Source organism: Gorilla gorilla, chromosome 4 (genome assembly GCF_029281585.2).
Source record: "Gorilla gorilla gorilla isolate KB3781 chromosome 4, NHGRI_mGorGor1-v2.1_pri, whole genome shotgun sequence".
Classification (NCBI taxonomy): domain Eukaryota; kingdom Metazoa; phylum Chordata; class Mammalia; order Primates; family Hominidae; genus Gorilla; species Gorilla gorilla.
Genome location: NC_073228.2, coordinates 70,371,634 through 70,390,707, shown reverse-complemented (window position 1 = coordinate 70,390,707; position 19,074 = coordinate 70,371,634). Strand labels below are relative to the sequence as shown.

The following is a 19,074-nucleotide window of genomic DNA, read 5'->3' as shown; positions in this document are numbered from 1 at the left end:
CTGTTATGACAATACATCAGAACTTCATTCCATTTTCTGGCTGAATAATATTCTACTATATGTATACATCACCTTTTGTCCATTCATTCATTTGTTGATGAACACCTGGATTGTTTTCATCTTTTGGCTCTGTGAATAATGCCACAATAAGCAGTGACATACAAGTGTGTGAAACTTTGTTTCCAGTTTTGGGGGGTATATAACAAAGTCTAAAATTGTTTGGGTTATGTGGTAATTCTATGTGTAGCTTTCTGAGAGACCATAAAACTCTTTTCAACAGTGACGGTACCATTTTACATTTCTGCCAGCAAGGTGCAATTGTTCTAATTCCTCCACATCCTTGCCAACACGCGTTATTTTCTTTTATTTTATTATAGCTATCCTAGTAGGTATAAAGTAGTATCTTATGGTTTAGATTTCCCTAAAGACTAATAATATTGGACATGTTTGCATGTGCTTATTTGTATATCTTCTTTGTATAGATGTTTATCCAGTCCTTGGGTCATTTAATAAATTGGGTCATACGTTATTTTGTTGTTTTAGGAGTTCTTTATATCTTAGGTATTTAGTTTCCATAAGATACGTGTTTTAGAGATATTTTATCCCAATCTGTAGCTTTACTTTTTCACTTTCTTGATCATATCCTTTAATAAATAAAATATTTTAATTTTGTAAAAATCAAATATATATATTTGACTTTCAAATTTACATACATACTTCTACATTTGGATGCAATCTGTCCTGTTATACATTGCTTTTGTATTATACATTGCTGCTGTATTATGCATGCTCGTGTATTATCCATTGAGAAGAAGGTAAAATAGGACATTTTATTTTATACATATTTAACCACAATAACAATTTAGAAAATAGAATTCCTTTTTTTTTTTTTTTTGAGACGGAGTCTCACTCTGTCCCGCAGGCTGGGGTGCAGTGGTGCGATCTGATCTCGGCTCGCTGCAAGCTCTGCCTCCCGCGTTCACGCCATTCCCCTGCCTCAGCCTCCCAAGTAGCTGGGACTACAGGCGCCTGCCAGCAGGCCGGGCGAATTTTTTGTGTTTTTAGTAGAGACGGGGTTTCACCGTGTTAGCCAGGATGGTCTCGATCTCCTGACCTCGTGATCCGCCCGCCTCGGCCTCCCAAAGTGCTGGGATTACAGGCTTGAGCCACCGCGCCCGGCTAAAAAATAGAATTCTTAAAGAAATCCTAAACCTGTGTAATGTTCACAATAATTGATGCTTAATGAACAGGTACATGAGTCTCTTGAAAGTCAAATATACATATATATTTAATTATATATACATATATATATATAGTTATTCATGCTTTGGTGTCATATGTAAAAATCCATTGACAAATCTAAGGCCCAGAATATTTATGCCTATGTCTTCTAAAAGGTTTTTGATGTTAACTCTTACATTTACATCATTGATTCATTCTGAGTTAATGTTTTATATGGTGTGAAGTAGGGGACCAGCATCAATGTGGAAGTCCAGTTGGCCCAACACATTTTGATGAAGATGCTGCTTTTCTATTACAGACTTGTCACCCTTTTCAGAAATCGGCTGCTAATAGACACATAAATTTATTTCTGACTCAAATATTGAATTGATCTATACAACTATCCTTATACAAATCCCAAATGGTTTTTATTAGGGCTTCTTTGGAATAATTTTTAAAATTTAGAAATTGTGAGTCCTCTAAATTTGTTCTTTCTCAAAATTGTTTTGACCATTTGGATCCCCTTGCAATTTCACATAACTTAAGGATCAGCTTTCTGCATTTCTGCAAAAAAAAAAAAAAGGCTGTTGCAATTTTGATATGGATTGGCTTGAAATTTGTAGATAACTGTATGTGGTACTGATGTCTTAAAATATTAAGTCTTCGACCCCATGAACATGGGCTGCCTTTCCATTTAAATAAGTGTTCAGTTTTTTTATCAGTGCTTTATATTTTTCAGTGTATATTAAAATATTTGTTAATCTATTTAACTTTCTTGGTTAAATTTGTTCTAAAGTATTTTAATATTTTGAATGATATTGTAAAGTGAATTACTATTTAAATTTCCTTTGCAAATTGTTCATTGCAAATGTGTAGAAATACATTCAATTTTTGTATGTTGATTTTGCACCTGGCAATTGGGCTGAATTTGTTTCTTAGTAACTTTCTTGTGGATTTTGAGAGATTTTTCTACATATAAGAACATGTCATATGTGAATAGATATATCTTTATCTTTTCCTTTTAAATTGGGGGACCTTTTATTTATTGTCCTTGCCTACTTGCCCTGTCTAGAACTTCCAATATAATGTTGAATAGCAATGATGAAAGTGGGCATCTTTGTCTTGTTTCTATCTTAATGGGAGGCTTTCATTTTGACTTTGGGTACAATATACGGAGGGAAAAAAACAGGAAAAACTGTGCTTCTTAAAATCTCTTAAAACAAATTTGCTAAATATTTTATTACTGATTTATTTTTAAATGATGTTTTATATCCTAAAAATTCAGGAACCACCTATTAAAATATTTAAAATGTTAAAATATTAGAACAGTTGCCTAGGACCAAATTTACCCAACATCGAAAGCTTATAAAAGCTCTTCATTTTATAACTTTCAGGGGGATCTCATATGTCTGAGTGGAAACACTTACATTAATTGTAATACAACGTTAGTTGTAAGTATTTTCAAGTGCTTAGCAATTTTTGCTGTTAGTAGATCTTAACAAATATTTCAAATTTTTTTGCTTTATTGCTGAGCGAATAATCATGTATAAAGTTATCCTCACTTCATTGTTAAAGATTAAATTATCTAGGTGTTTATAAAGCACATTAAGATTGCATGCAATGAACTAAATTAACAAATATTATTTTTAATAAATAAAAATAGGTAAAATGATGATGTAATAAGGATATCTTAGAGAGTCAGTTGCTTTTATACAAACAACAATAATGAGCATAGCTGAATGTGCTGATTCTCTGAATCCATGATAAAAATAATAGATTTTTATCTTATCCGTGGATAACAATCCATGATTCTCTGAATTCACAATGAAAAAACATTTTATTAACCTTTAAACTACAAAATAAGGAAAAAGTGAAAACCTTAGAGATTTCAGATAATTAAAATAATTGAAGGCTCAAATTCACTAAGCAGTCTTAGGCATTAAAAAAACAATGGCATGATGCTTTCAAGTAGATCAACAAAAGTAAACAAAAAAATAACATGGGGTTTGGGGATTCACTTGTGGTTGTAATGGATAAATTAAAATATCAAAGCTAGTTTCTTCTCATTCAGAGTTGCAAACATTAAAATAACCAAAACATTATAATAACCAATATGTTAATTAAATATATCTGTCATTATATAAAACTTGTTTCTGTTTGAAAATATTGCTGAAAGTGCACGCATTATTTGTCAACAATTTATTTCCCAAATTAGAATAGTTGTATTACATTCTGAACAATTTATATGCTTTAAATGTAAATAATCTAATTGTGGTTTAATTTTCAAAATTGCCTCTATGTAAAATTCCAAAGTTGCTTATTTTCTCCTTCAATAAAATGATGTAAAGTTATTAGTTCACTTAATATAATGAAAGTAAAGAGCATTGTTCACAAGTTGATTGTAGAAGAAAAACACATAGGCAGCTCTCCATGTCATTGGTCAATACCATATTTTCTTAAAAGATCAGAGTCTGGAAGTATAGATGTAAAGTTGCTTTCAATACATCTTGTCTTAAAATCCAGGCTATCTTAGTCACCCACTGGAACTTTCCACCTGGGACATGTATATAAATGGATCAGAGTTCCGTTGGCTGATGTAATTTAAACAAATTCTGCACATTTGCAACGGGCTTTATACTAAGCTGTTCGATTTGTCCTTCTTGAATATATTATAGATTATATTATTATTATTATAGAATATATTATAGATTATATTATTAAATCTATTTAACATCTTATCTAATGTCAACAAGTTTTGTAAATAATTCTGTATCACTTTACTCATCGAATCTAAATGTTCCTCCCATTACAAACTTAAATAAAAATACTCCAGTGTGCAGCTTTATTAGAAACTTCATCAAGTATCTGACCTTCACAGACAAAAAGCTGCACTGGGAACAAGATAGATTTTATTCCTCATAACAGATATAAGATCCCTGAGAATAAAAATTTTATAAGAGAATAATTTAACATATCTCATATTATTACCATAACAAGGCAACCCCTTATTAAGGTTCAAAGAATGTCAAAGGAAGCGGGATTCTTTCATTTACATTATATTGCTTAATAATTCTACAAAATAAGAGAACATTGTATGGTCCCAGAGGTACAGTAAGAGATTTGAATATACACTTAGGCAAACCTTCTAGCTACAGGTAAATTTATTTAATTCTCATAAAATTACCAACGAAGAACTAATCCATTACATGACTCACTGAAATCTTTATAAATTAACATTTTTGGTATGTGAGTGTTATTTCATTTGCCAAAAAATATCCTTTACAATTAGTGGCACTGTTTAATACGGTAATTTCAAAAATTGATTCTCACTTATTACAATTATATTAATAACACTTATGGTAATTCTATGATCATAATCATGGTAAAATACTAATTGAGAACTGTAAGTTCTAGGCACTGTATTACATACTTTACAAATTTTCTCATATGATTCTTAAAAAAACTTAAGTGGTAACTATTATTATGAGCATGTTTTACGTATAATCACATAGGCTAAGGTTGTTAAGTATACTTTTTAAGGTAACAAAGCTACTAAGTGTTGGAGCAGAGATTCAAACATCAGTCTGACCCAATAAATTGCATAAGAAATACAAGTGACAAGGAACTAATATCAATATGTTTTTCAAAATGCAAGCCACAATCTACTAATAGTTCATGAACTCAACTAAGGCTCATCATCAGTATTATTTAAAATAAAATTTAATAAGTTATAAATATTAGACCGTATCATAATAGTAACAATATAATTGATTCATGAATTTATTTTCAGATATATTGTATTGATGAATTAACAGAAAACCAGAGTTAAACATTTTTACAATGCTGAGTTCTATTAACTCCATGAAAGAGCACATGCACCATTTAAAAAATTACCAAGTCATCTGCAGAAGGCAAAAAGTCAGTTTTTAAGTGCTAGAAAGTGAGAGTTCATGAACGCTGTGCTTATTAAGCATTAAAAATTAGTATGCTGGAGAGGATAGAAATCAAATGACCTGCATATAGTTGGATAAAATGAATTTCACTCTTCATTGATCAGGAAAAAGTCTTCACTTTGTGTCCAGTAAGGGTTTGTAATCTTGGGGATATTCAATAGTCATGGTCCTTTATAAGCTTTGGTTGATTAATGACAGCAGTGATAAACACAATAATCATTTTTGATATTTCATAGGGAATTGCCACTATAGGCTGTATGTTCAAAGTAAGCAACAATTTTCTTATGGTCCTTTCCTTAATCTCTATTGTAGAGTAATGATACAAGGAACGATATATGGTCAGATATTTTTGGACAATACTTAGATCTTGGGTTTCAATTTTTAGTGGATATGTTTTGTTTATCCATATACCTTCAATTTCACTTTAATGCACGATCCATAAAATAGTTACTCTACTAAAACTGTTAATAATACCCTGATCACAGCAACAATTAATCATATTCTTTCATTTGTACAAGGCTGAATCATTAAAAAAAATCCTGTGGGCAGGTGTGTCATATTTTGGAAAATCAATTGGCTTCCTTATTAATTTTACATAGAGTCTTCTTAACCTACAATCAAGGATTTCAAAGGGTTAAATATTTAATCTACTTACAAGTTAACAAGTTAGCTTGCCACAATTTCATGGACAATGGGAGAAGATAAAATATTTCTAGGTGAGAGACAAAGGACATTATTACTGATAATGCTGCAAAAGCAGTAAAAGCATATGTACATTCCTGTCACTTTCCCTTGCCCCAGAGTCCAATGGGGAGATACATATGGGTTACTTTCCCTTGCCCCAGAGTCCAGTGGGAAGAAACACATGGGCTCAGGTAGAAGCCAGCACACACAGTGAGTTGTGTTGAGAGAGAAGCTGAGCTTTAGGGAATGTGGATCTCTTATAATGGGTAGGAAGCATATCTACCCTTCACTCTGGAAGGAGACATCCCTTCTATTTTCTAAGGCTCTTAATATGAGACAAACAGCAACATGCAACATACATGAACATTTTTCTCTCAACACTTACCTTGGAGCATTTATCCAAATAAAAACAGGAGACTAAATAGTATAGAAAATATTGTGATAAGTAAATTCCGTTTTGGAATTGTGAATAAAGTGATTCTGTTGTTCAGTACTCTTGCAAGAAAAATGTGCAAGAAATTTTGTTGAACCTGTATCTCAGGGACAACATATGGCTTCCTTTGCTATGATTGCTTCTGTCATAGAGCTTCAATGCAGTATTCAAATATAGGAGTATCAAGGCCAATAAAGAAAACTTCTCAGGAATCAGTGGATACAAATATCTCTGATACAGCCTGAAAGTTTTATACTTCAACAGGCATGTACATAGATCATGTGAAATACTACCATTATAGACTTACAAAAATTTCAACAGAGCATATAAACTCTTTAAAGATAGTAGACGTATTTATCTCCACAATCAATACTGTGATACAATATATCTTGGTGCATACATATGCAAGTCATAAAGAGCACAATCTATAGTTTTTGTAGTTATCTGAGGAAATTGAGAGTTGTTTTAACCAAATAATTCGAAATTCACAGCAGGACAAGTATAACTAGTTCAAACAGTTCAAGGACATTTTTTTCTTAATTAGTTGAGTGCAAACATGTTGTTAGTGATTTCCTGTGATATGGAACAATTGTCAATATTTTAAGCTATCTGGCTTTATAGAAAGAATATTATATTTTATAACTATGATATTCATGTCATATAAGAAATAAGATAATAACATTCATATGCTATAAAATGATGCTTATTTTAACTAAAGATTTTTTTAGCTAAAAAAATTGGTTGCTGGAAAGTTTGAGCCTGAAGAATTAATTACCAATTTTGCTAATATTGGGCTGATGAGAAAATAAACTTCTCTGGATGAACCTTATGAAAACTGTAGTTGTAATAATTTTAGCAGAATATTACAATAATAGAAAAAGTATGACAAACTCAACAGCTTAACTTGTGTAGCAAATTATACCTGCCTTGAATCAAACAAATTATTTGTTTTTTTAAACACCTTTATTGAGGTGTAACTGATATACAAAAGCCTTCACATATTCAGTGTATACAATTTGATGAGTCTGAAAATATGCATACATCTGTGAAACCATCAGCACAAAGTAATCTCTGAGAGGTAGCTTCTCTCCCATGTATACTACAGCATTATTTACAATGGTCAAAATATAGAAACAACCTAAACGTCCACTGACAAAAAAGAAGATAAAGAAGATGTGATATGTCACCGAACAATGGAATATTTAAAAAGATGAAAATGTTATCTTTTGTGAAAACAAGGAGGAAAGTAGAAGACATTATGAAAAGTGAAATAAGCCAGTCAGAAAAAGACATATGTTGCATGATTCAGTCTACACAGGATATCTAAAATAGTCAAACTCGTAGAAGCAGAGAGTAGAATGGTGGCTGCCAGGGAATGGGTGAATACGGAGATGGAGACTTGTTGCTCCATTGATATAAAGTTTTGGTTACCCAAGATGAAAAAGTTTTAGAGATCTGCTGTACAGCATTATATTTATAGTTAACAATATAACATTTAGCACTCCAAAGTTGAAGAGGATAGATTTCATTTTATGAGCTTTTGCCATGCCCACACACACTCACTTAGATGTGTGAGCATGCAGCATGCAAACACAAAAGACAGTAATTCGTCAAAATGTATACATTAAAATGTCCAGTTATTTTTATATCAATTATATCTCAATAGAGCCTTAAAAAGAACAAGATAACATATTAGATACCAGAAATTGTAAGAAAAAAATGTCTTTTTTACAATATTTCTTTAGCCTCATCCAATTTGCAGCAAATTTGAAGTGACAATTATTTCATAAAAAATAATTAATTTTTTAAGATTTACTTTGATTAGTTATATTTATAGAAATTTAATACCTTTTCACAAATATAGAACAATTTTTAGTCACCGAATGACTTGCCTTTTTTATTCTCTCTTAACTAAGAGATAAGTAACCGAAGTGTTAACCTTTAATGCAGCTAAAGTTTCCTTTTTTTAAAAAGAAAAAAAAGATATTGTTCCCATAATAAAAGACACAACCAGGCAGTTATTCTTAGAAGAAGCCAGCTAGACATTTTAAGCATTAGTAATTAATTTTAAAAAATCCTTGTGAACTTTGTGCTATTTTAAAATTATGTATTTATAAGTTTCAGTAAACCAATTAGCATTAGAGTTACCATGAAATTTAAGAGACTTTGTAATCAGTTTCATTGTTTTTTTTCTACTTAGTTTTATGTGGACCTGGGCTAGATATTCCTGGACTATGCATATATAATGACAGACTTTAAAAGCAATTTAAAAGTCCGACTTGTCAAATTAAAAAGTCCCCACAGGAGAGTGAGGGTACAGGATAATAACGGTTTGACACTGTAGTTCCTATATTAACCACATAACAGACCGAAATGTTATCTATGACAGCTACAAGACAGACTTAGGAAAGCACCAGAAAAGAGAGCAACTGATTCTCTTTTCCCAAGCAATCACCGAAAAATAAGAAACAAAATAAGACTGAAAGCTCAGTGACAGATGACTGATGGTCAAAACCATATTGGCCGGGCACGGTGGCTCAGGCCTGTAATCCCAGCACTTCGGGAGGCCGAGGCAGGCAGATCACAAGATCAGGAGATGGAGATCATCCTGGCCAACATGGTGAAACTCCGCCTCTACTAAAATACAAAAAATTAGCCAGGTGTGGTGGCGGGCGCCTGTAGTCCCAGCCACTCGGGTGTCTGAGGCAGGGGAATCGCTTGAACCTGGGAGGCGGAGGTTGCAGTGAGCTGAAATCGCGCCACTGCACTCCAGCCTGGCAACTGAGCAAGACTCTGACTCAAAAAAAAAAATCATATATAAGTAATGAGCTGTGGTAACTCAGAGCTACAGCTCCTCAAACCGTCCCGGTAAATGTAATAAATTTAAGGGGGTCTCCAAGAAGAATCAAATCTTAGTTAGTCACCACTGCAATTGTACCTGAAGACCAAAACAGAGGACCAAAAGGCACAGGTAAGAATGTTGTTTCCGGTCTTAAGGCTGGCAACACCAGCACCACTAAGTGAGGCCGACAAGGCAATTTTGGTGGATCTCCTAAAATGTCTGATAAAATAAGACCAGGGCTAAGTACTACTATGACTACGACTACGACTACGACTATGACTACGACTAATCATACTAGTACCTGTAATAATAATTACAAAGCTGCTGAGTCTATTAACTTGCCAGGCAAGGGAACACTCAACAGTTAAGAAATTTACAAAGTCTCTGCAGCATACGATCAGGGTTCCGTAAGTGATTAAAAAAAGGGAATTCATAATAGTTATGCTAATTAAGAGCCGAAACTAGAACACCAAATTAAGTGAAATGAGTTTATACGTCTGCACTGTACATTCATCAGGAAAGACTCCTTAGTTTGTTGTAATAAATAAATGTTCATTCAGGTCACTCAAATTCATGACATCTTATCAGCTTTAACTGGTTAGAGCCAGTTATCACGAAATGAAACAACCAGTTTTGCTATATTCTAGGGAAGTGTTATTGTAGATATGTTTATGTGTGAACTAGATTGGTATGTAAACTGCATTTCTTAGTATGAGTTTCTGCCAAAAAAAATTGAGTACCACTAGTTTAGATGTTGGGCAAAATTAATTATTTGTCATATATATTTTGACTCTTCTCTAGATCCTAAATGCTCAGAAAGTTAGTTATTTTAAAATCACAGTTTTTTAAAGATAAAATAAAAAACATGCTGATAGTCTTTATGAGGAATTTTTGGCTAAAATTAGGTTAGAATATATGCTATGTTTCCTTTCCTTTGCTGATCTGTTTGTAGTAGAGATATATAAGTAAATGAACTTCTCATAATTTTTTAAATGCACCAAATAAAGGAGAATGGACAAAAGCTATCAGTGCTGCACATTGTTAAAAGAAAAGATGTCCAAGATGTTTATCAGCAAATTGAATTACAAATGGAAAGCCAAGGAAAAGTTTTACAATGCAAAGCTGAAATCAGGATTAGATCATTTTGAGGCATCTGGGTTCCTTTTTCATGGGTATATACATAAGCTTGATTAGACAGAAGTAAAATGGAAATCATGAATTCATAGGCAGGGGTACATATATTTAAAATAATGACATTGGTCTGCATGGAGTAGCGTAGCTAGCAGATTGTCACAGCAAGATATCTCATTAGGATATTTCTTTGAAGCTTAAGATTGTTAGCATAAACAAGGCAGAAATATCCAGGTGATAGTGGCTAGACACACGTATTCATCTTCAAATTTAACTGTTCTTTGAAGAATTATATGGTCCACAGAAATCGTGATATACTGTGAATATCATTCACAATAAGTATTATCACAAACTTTAAATAAGCACAGTGTGCACCAGCTTACTTAAAACTGAAAGTTTATGAGACTAATTGTGTTCCCTTACATACAGATATTTGAATAAGCCATGTCCAAAGTATAGTTTACTTCTGAAATTTATTTTTGCTTAAATTGGAGCTAATGTCTGATCTGGCTTTGCAGTTAAGAGATAGTCATTATCAATATCCAGTGTCATATTTAAACCCAGATTTTAAAATTCTTTATGGTTTTGACTATTTCAGCTGCTTTATATGTTTTGGAAATACAATAGAATTCAAAAACTCAGATTTTTTGGTTGCAGAATTGCATTTCCTAATATTGGGACTCAAATATGTCATATGAAATCTAGAGAAAGTTTTTGCAACTCCCATCAATTTTTCAAGAATTTGAGTTTGTTTTATGCATTAATATGTTTGAAAATGTTTACATTTTAATGAATTAAAATCTCATGTTAAATAATATAGTTTACCTCTATTGATGTAAATCCTTTATCTCTTCCTTTATATACATTTTAGAGTTTACATGCTCTAAAAGTTACATGCTATTGTCTCTAGGAAATTCCAAGTGGGCTGTTCACTGTTCAAAGTCTTTTGAAATATATTTTTTCCTTCATAAAATATTTTATTAAGTAAAGTATTTAGGTCAAACCCATGTTTATGCCTTCATAAAGGTATATTTGCAGAATGCATGATGATGAAAGAGCTACTTGTCCTTTTTTAGATTTTGAATAAAAGACTGTGCTTTGGGAAAGAAAATAAGGATGTAAAAGTGAGCAAGATTAGCTATGGTAGCTATAAATGAGTGTCCTTCAGTAATAGTCCAACTTCTAGTCTAAATATTAGTGAGATAAGAGCCCAGGCAGTGTTTCTATTCAATTAATCATGGCTACCTTTCTTATACAATTCTTATTTCATCATTAATTTTTAAAATATTCTTTTACTCCTTAATTTTAAGAATACAAATTATAAATCTTTTGTGAGTACAAATAACAACAGCATATATGCAAGCAATAATACTTAGTAAAATGGATAATATCAACCTGTCAGTAATTCAATAAATGCAGTATTACTTATACCATTGAAGTATTACTTATACCTTCATGCTCATCATAGAGGCAATACCCCTGCCGCCCTTTTAGAGTTAACCACTGAGCTAATTTGTATGTTTCTACTGCTTTTCATTATAACGAAAATACACACCAATACACCCACACATGTTCTTATGTATGTTCTTATAATTTAATACATATTAATCTGTCAGCTGTAAATATTCTCAAAAAATGTTTGCTAGTTGTACCAGTAAATAATGCAAAAACATTTATCACAGTTTGATGTATTAGCTAATTTGAACTAATCATTATTTTCTGTCTCTCACTTATAATTTGTCATTATTTGCTATTGTATGTCTTACATTACAAACTCCAGGAAAGCACATATCTGTTTTGGCTATCTTGTTTTGTTGCGGGAATGAAGGACTGAAGAGACCACAGGGTGAGACAGGAGAATTTTATTGAGTGCAGTCAGACCCAACAGATTAACATCCAAAAACTGAGCCAAGAACAAAGACAAGTCTTGGCTTTTATACACACTTCAAAAAGCGGGTTGGCTAGTTTGAAGCAAGCTTACACTGCCATGAAGCGTAGTGGCGCAAAAGCAAGTGTGCAGAACGAAGCAGAACAAAGACAGTTAATCAAATTGTGACAGGTGCATAACTCAGGATTACATATGACATCCTGCTATGCGGCTCAGATGGCTGTTACCTAGGTTTTACTCAAGTGCCTTGCACGGGCTTATCTCATAACATTCGCTATGGTGCCCAGGTGGCTGTAGTTCAGGCCTGCGCAGGCTTCTCATGACCTTCACTGTGCCGCCTAGGTAAAACAGAATACTTGAAGGTACTAGTTACAGAGAACAGAAATCCGTAAACTCGTAGGTTTACTCACATGATAAGAGAAGGGAAAATTTGTTTTTTCTTCTCCCTATGTTGAGGGAGTGCTGGGAGAGTCTCCAGAGCACATTCCTTTGAGCCCTGGTTTCTTAGATAACATTATTGGAACTTTTGCCTGGGTCTGGGTTTTGCCTGTCACTGCCTTTGGGATGATCAGCGTAACACAGAAAGCTTACTTCTTTCTCTTTTTAATTTTATTTTTCTTTCTTTCTCTAATTTCTGCCTCAGTTTAATGCTCAAATTCCCCAAATTAGCATATATTGTTAGGAAAGAAACAAAATGCTCACAACCCTTTTCTCTTTTTTCATTTACTGCAATATTTATGCAAAACATAAAGTTTATCTGCATCTAATTTTTCATATATGACTTCATTGAATCCACTCCCACCATTTTTTTGCTGCTACTGCCCCAGAGAAACTGCTCTTGTCCTGGTCTCCAATTATCTTCATGTTTCTACCTTCAGATTTTCCTTCTGCTTTGTTTCTAATTCTACTCCTCTCTGTAACATCTTAAAAAGTGTCCCAAGTTTCAAACTCTTCTATTTATAGAAGAGTTATCACTTTGGTGATGTTACTACATGTTTCTTTTTTTAATATACTTTTGAGTAAAATCTGTACACTTAGAACTCCAAAATTTATAAATTCAGCTTTGCAATCTCCTTTGAGTTACAGACTCTCAGGCACAGGTGCCTATTCAATGTCACTTCTCAGATGCCTACTAGGCATACGAAATGCCAATATGATTCTTCTATTCACCCCTAAAATGTGTGCTTCTTATACTCTTTCTCGTTTCAGTTAGTGACACATCCATTCTGTTACTTAGGCCAAACTCTTTGAGTCATCCATAGTGTTTAATATCTTCTCACATTACAATTTAATTCCTAATTCCTCAAAAAGAAAGTGGGTTCTTTCTAACAATGTATCTGAAATTTGACCAATTCTATCTCTGCTGTTTTCATCGTGATAAACTCTGTATTGTTCCTTTCCTGAATTATAGTGAGTTTCTCCTAATTGATTTTTTTTTTTTGTATCACACTTGACTCCAAGAACGTACTCTCAATTCAAGGGCTAAAGTGTATTTCAAATTATGTTACATCGTGTTACTACTATGTCCAACACTTCCTGATGACTTCCCAACTCATCCACAGTGAAATACAAAATCATCACAATGGCTTACCAGGCCTATGAGATGCATTCTCACCACATCCTCATTATTTATCTAATCACATTTCTTGTTTCTCATTCATTCACAGACCTAGTTCTTTGAAGCTAATAGTCAACTTGTGATTATTCTGTTGTGTTCTACCTATTGTGTTGCTGAATTAAAATGCTCTTCCTCACAATATGAAAATGGCTTATTCCCTCAACACTAAAAAATTCCCATTTTTTAGTCAGCAGCATTTTTATGAAGGTATTTCCTTACCACCCTATTTAAAATTGAAGCCCTTAACACTCCTAATTATCTGTTCCTGTTTTTTGTTCCTCACAAAAAACATGACACCTACTTTTAAAATTTCAATTGTTTCTCTTTCAATGTGAAAATGTATGTACTATGAGGTTAGGGAAATATTGTGTATTTTGCCATCCCAAGCAAGACATGGTATTTAATAAGCATTTGTTGAATAAATAAACAAATATTTGTTGAACAAATAAATGACTGATTGATTTCACTGTTCCTAACCACTAGGTCCATCTCGATCAATGTGAAGATATGAAAAACATCAGAAAGAGAAGAATGTTGTCAAGTGTTGCCAGAGCACCGTAAAAGGCAAACACCACACCACATTCTGCCCCCACGTAGAATTAACACAAAATAATTTTGTAGAAAGGAAAGACACCTTAACTAACAAGGTTAAATTTGAAATTGGTGAAAAAAAGAAAAGCACATACATATATGATCTAGAGACAGAACCCATGTTTACAAGGGAGAATAAAAAGTTACATTTATTGTATGCCTGAATTTCATGGTTTCACTGTATCATATTGGCTGTATATGGGACTAATTTCTGATTACAAAAAAGTCTTATGCCATTTGCATAGAGATTTGAAAACACAAGTCTAAAACGAAAGGGTTATCATCATAAATGCATGTCTGTAAATGTTTTCTAGAATTGTGACCCCTTGGTGCTATTGCTGGGCAGAGAAGTTACTTTCAGAATTTATTGCCTTTTTTATGAAACATAGATTCTGGTAACACTAGCTCTAAATGTCTAGTTACTCTAGACTGTTGTAAATTTTATGTCAAGATAGGTTGCAAAAGGAGACAAAGGAATAGAATACCATTTTTGGAGGGTATTGATGAGCCTAAATTTGAGGCTCAATAGAACATCTATAAACAGAGGCACATTTCTAGTTACTAAAAGGCCAAATTTTGAATTAGATCTTTTTTTGAATTTGAACTTTTATCCCAAATGAGCAGTGTCAAAGGAAATATTTCACTAGACAAAGTTAAACAGCAGGGAATACTTTATCCAAGGGTATTGCAATTGTGGGGAGAGGCCAGCATTCAATCTGGGCTGTACTGTACATAAAGAACTGAAGCATTTTTAAGATGTAAGGTAAGAGGATCATAGGCCACATGTGTTTGCTAATTGGCTTTACCGAAAGGAAAAATGGACATTTTAATATTTTTATGGCAGGAAGTAGTTTCATGTAGGGGTGGGTTGCCCCTACACACCTGTGGGTCTTTCTCGTAAGGTGGAACGAGAGACTTAGGAAAGAAAAAGACACAGAGACAAAGTATAGAGAAAGAAATAAGGGGACCCGGGGGACCAGCGTTCAGCATATGGAGGATCCCGCCAGCCTCTGAGTTCCCTTAGTATTTATTGATCATTCGTGGGTGCTTAAAGAAAAGGGGGTTGTGTCAGGGTCACAAGACAATAGTGGGGAGAGGGTCAGCAGACAAACACGTGAACAAAGGTCTTTGCATCATAGACAATGTAAAGGATTAAGTGCTGTGCTTTTAGATATGCATACACATAAACATCTCAATGCTTTACAAAGCAGTATTGCTGCCCGCAGGTCCCACCTCCAGCCCTAAGGCGGTTTTTCCCTATCTCAGTAGATGGAGCATACAATCGGGTTTTATACCGAGACATTCCATTGCCCAGGGACAGGCAGGAGACAGATGCCTTCCTCTTGTCTCAACTGCAAGAGGCATGCCTTCCTCTTATACTAATCCTCCTCAGCACAGACCCTTTACGGGTGTCGGGCTGGGGGACGGTCAGGTCTTTCCCTTCCCACGAGGCCATATTTCAGACTATCACATGGGGAGAAACCTTGGACAATACCTGGCTTTCCTAGGCAGAGGTCCCTGCGGCCTTCCGCAGTTTTTGTGTCCCTGGGTACTTGAGATTAGGGAGTGGTGATGACTCTTAAGGAGCATGCTGCCTTCAAGCATCTGTTTAACAAAGCACATCTTGCACCGCCCTTAATCCATCTAACTCTGAGTTGACACAGCACATGTTTCAGAGAGCAGGGGGTTGGGGGTAAGGTTATAGATTAACAGAATCTCAAGGCAGAGGAATTTTTCTTAGTACAGAACAAAATGGAGTCTCCTATGCCTACTTCTTTCTATACAGACACAGCAACAATCTGATCTCTCTTGCTTTTCCCCACAGTTTCACAACTTGGCTCAAGGCACCAGTACTAATGTAGGTTTTACCCTCCCATAGAAACTGGTAGATAGGGGTATTCAACTTGATGATTACATTTGAAGGGGATAGGGCTCAGGTCCTTGAGAAAATACTCCTGGGTTGTTAAACTGGTAAGAGGCTGCAAAAATATTTACATCTCAAAGGGACAGAGAAAGAATTTACAGTTTCAAGTGTTCTAAATCAAATGGTATACAACAAGGAAGGTCAGTGGCCTACAGCAGGAACAAGCCTGTATAAAGTTTTGTGAAGCTGAGGGGAATAAATACAAACGTCCTCTTGGTCATGACTACTATGTACATCAGCATCAGCTCATCCCTAAAGGCAGATCAACACTGCCAGCCTAGCAAACCAGCATGCCTTTAACATCTTGTGGTTTGTAATTGACTGAGAACCACATGCTATAAATATTTTGTTTTTTCACAGCACTGACTTCTCAAGATGACAACTTTTAGATTCTCAACATTTGTAGATAGTCTTTGTTGATTTTTTTCCCACATGACACACTTTTTAGTAACTCTATGGGATATGAAACTAATAACTGAATTGCAATGGCGATGACCCCAACCTATTAACTTCAGCCTTCAGTGACAGCGAGGATATGCCAGGATATAGAGAAGAAAAATGTAATTGTCCTCAGTATTTTTTCTTTTCACTAAGCATAGTCCTTGTTGGAAAGGACATAGTCAAAATAATCTTTATAATTTATTTTAAGAAATTTTCTGTGGTAGTTCTACATTTTATTAGCATGAACCTCTGTTTAAAAATATTATTGTATATATATATATATAAGATGTAAATAATGATGATTTTGATACACATATAGATAGTAAAAAGGATTTTTTTTAGATAAAACCCTGAAGACAGTATAACATTATTGAGTTTTCTATGGAATTTTTTTTGTATTTCTGCTTTTTAATTATAGTTTTAGTTGACATGCAATAATTACACATATTTATGGGGTACATAACAATATTTTGATACATGTATACAAGGACCTTAGTATTTTTCATTCTCACTAATTATAATCTTTAACAGGGGGATGTCATTAAGAGTATCTTCATAATTTATTTCAAGAAATTGTCTCTAGCGGTTCTACATTTTATTAGTTTGAACCTATTTTATATCCAGACAGCTTTCCTCAGTGTAGTTGGCTCTGTGCCTCATTGTCAGAGCTGATAGTAATTCCAAGCACCATCTAAGTTTGTCATTTGTTTACAGCATTTATTTCTCACAAGAGAATAAACCCAAAAATTTTTAATCGTTAGAAGACATCATTTGATGATTACATTGGTTTTTAATGTGTATGAATCTTAGCACCTTGAATTAGGAAAGATTGTCAATGACTGAATTAAACTGATAATACCTAAAAAAAAATCCTGACAATTTTATAGTACTTATTATGTATTATACATTAATTAACTCATTTATTCTTCACAATATTACTAAAGACAATATAAATATTATTGTTATTTTCAAAATAAGGAATCTGTGGCACAAAATGTTAAGTAATTTGCCTAAAATCATAAATTAGTACTTGACGAGTTTTGATCTCAAGCTGTCTGAATTTAATTTTATAATAAAAAATTCATAAACTGTCCTGCATCTCCTAAAACTTCTAAGAGAACCATATATAAAATTTAATTTTAAATATAACTTGAAACATGTCATTTTCCTGAGTGTCTGTCTTATCTAATACATAATATCAGAATCAAATGTTGATACTACTTAATAATTTTATTTTATGTAACAAAATATAAGACTATTAGCACAGATTGTGTGCATTTCATCATGCCAATATTATATCACTAACATACTAATTTCACTTATAATGCAATTAGACATTGTGTAAGTTTTGTTTCAAGTACAATTATGCAAAAATTCTATCTAACACAAATTCATTTTAATTTTACATGTTTTGTCTCAGCTGATTTAATTTTGCGGAGGGGGCCAATATTTTACAAACAATAAAACAGAAACGCCTAACTCCAGTTAATACTCTAAATCAACATTTGAAAATACCAATATTTTATTTTAAAAATATTCTAAGATCTATATCTATCTATGCTACTTAGCTTGTGATAATCACTTCACAATGTATACCTACATAAATCCTCACATTTTCAGCCTTAAATATGTACAAGTTTTATTTTTCAATTCTACCTCAATAAAGGTGAATGTACATAAATTCATTATTTATAGCTGTATATAAAATAAAATATATAACATATATTTTATAATATATATTATAAAAAAGCTAAAATGTATATATATTTGGGGAATCAAAAAGAAAAAGCATACAAAAATGCATTTGTACAAATATATTTTACTTTAAAAATCAGTGAGGATACCACATTTTAAAAGGTGTATAATTTATGAAAATAATTTTTCTATTCTTTAATTGAGTTGACATATACCCATGCATCTTTGAAAATATAATTCTACAGGCCGGGCACGGTGCTCACTCCTGTAATCCCAGCACTTTGGGAGGCCGAGGCGGGTGGATCGCCAGGTCAGGAGATCGACACCACGGTGAAACCCCATCTCTACTAAAAATACAAAAAATTAGCTGGGCGCGGTGGCGGGTGCTTGTAGTCCCAGCTACTCCAGAGGCTGAAGCAGGAGAATGGCATGAACCTGGGAGGCGGAGCTTGCAGTGACCCGAGATCCCGCCACTGCACTCCAGCCTGGGCAACAGAGCAAGACTCCATCTCAAAAAAAAAGAAAAAAAGAAGAAAACATAATTCTACATATTGTAAAACATTTTATTTTAAATAGCAGCATGTGCTTTGCTTTTTTTTCCCCCTAGTAATTTTGCATCTGATGCGCAATACTAGATGCTCCATTTATTGGCA

At 33.5% G+C, this 19,074-nt stretch overlaps 1 long non-coding RNA gene across 1 annotated transcript in view; it reads left to right on the top strand.

Moving 5' to 3' along the window:
- LOC129533934 (uncharacterized) overlaps positions 1 to 16,175 on the top strand; it is a 65,136-nt gene extending 48,961 nt beyond the window's left edge. The window contains exon 3 of the long non-coding RNA XR_008680353.2: positions 14,254 to 16,175. This is a non-coding gene — a long non-coding RNA (uncharacterized lncRNA). The remainder of the gene's footprint in view (positions 1 to 14,253) is intronic.
- Positions 16,176 to 19,074: the final 2,899 nt, after the last annotated feature.